This window comes from Octodon degus, unplaced genomic scaffold, assembly GCF_000260255.1.
Source record: "Octodon degus isolate 3935 unplaced genomic scaffold, OctDeg1.0 scaffold00146, whole genome shotgun sequence".
Lineage (NCBI taxonomy): Eukaryota > Metazoa > Chordata > Mammalia > Rodentia > Octodontidae > Octodon > Octodon degus.
The window spans coordinates 4,033,728-4,034,516 of NW_004524722.1; positions in this window are offsets into that span (position 1 = coordinate 4,033,728).

The window sequence follows — 789 nt, forward strand, 5'->3', positions numbered from 1 at the left end:
ACCAAATAAATACATAAATAAATATTAAAAGAGAAAGAAACACATTTAACTCAAAAGGAGATTCATAGACTGAAAGTCAAAGGAGGGAAAAATAATACTTCGCACAACAGGAACCAGAAAAAAGCAAGGGGGAGCTATTCTGGTTGCTGACAAGGTGAACTTCAAATCAAGAATGATCAGAAGACATAAAGGGGATTCTTTGGTGGTCAAGGGGATTCTTAGTACTAGTTTGGTTGGTAGATAGTTATCTGTGAGCACAGAGTAGGGGAGCACAGAGCCTGGCACTGCCTTAGCAAGGCATCATGCTGATTGACTCAGGAACCAGAGGGCTGGTGGTCCCAACGCAGACTAGGAAGGCTACCATAGGTCATGGCATCCCAATGACCTCAAGATGTGTCTACCTAGGAAGTTATCCCTTCTCTCCCTGTGCCAGACATTTGAAGGTGTCTTCCCGCAACCTAGGACAGCTACATCGGTGACATTCAGTAAATGTCAACTAAATGGCATGAAAGCAAAAGTACAACAAAACAGGCTTTTTTGAAAGAGGACTAACCAGAAGATAAGAAAATATTAGCAAAATTTAAAAGTATGACTGCTAAAAAAGTTTACCTAGAACAGAAAGGAAATTATGGAAATCTATGAAATGATAAGCAAAAAAAAGGAAATAAAAATATGAGAGAAAAGTTAAAATCATAAAGAATCAGTAGAAATCCTACACTCATCTAATAGAAGAGTCAGAAGGAGCTAACTGAAAAATATGCACAGGAAAATCATTTAAAAATATTTGAG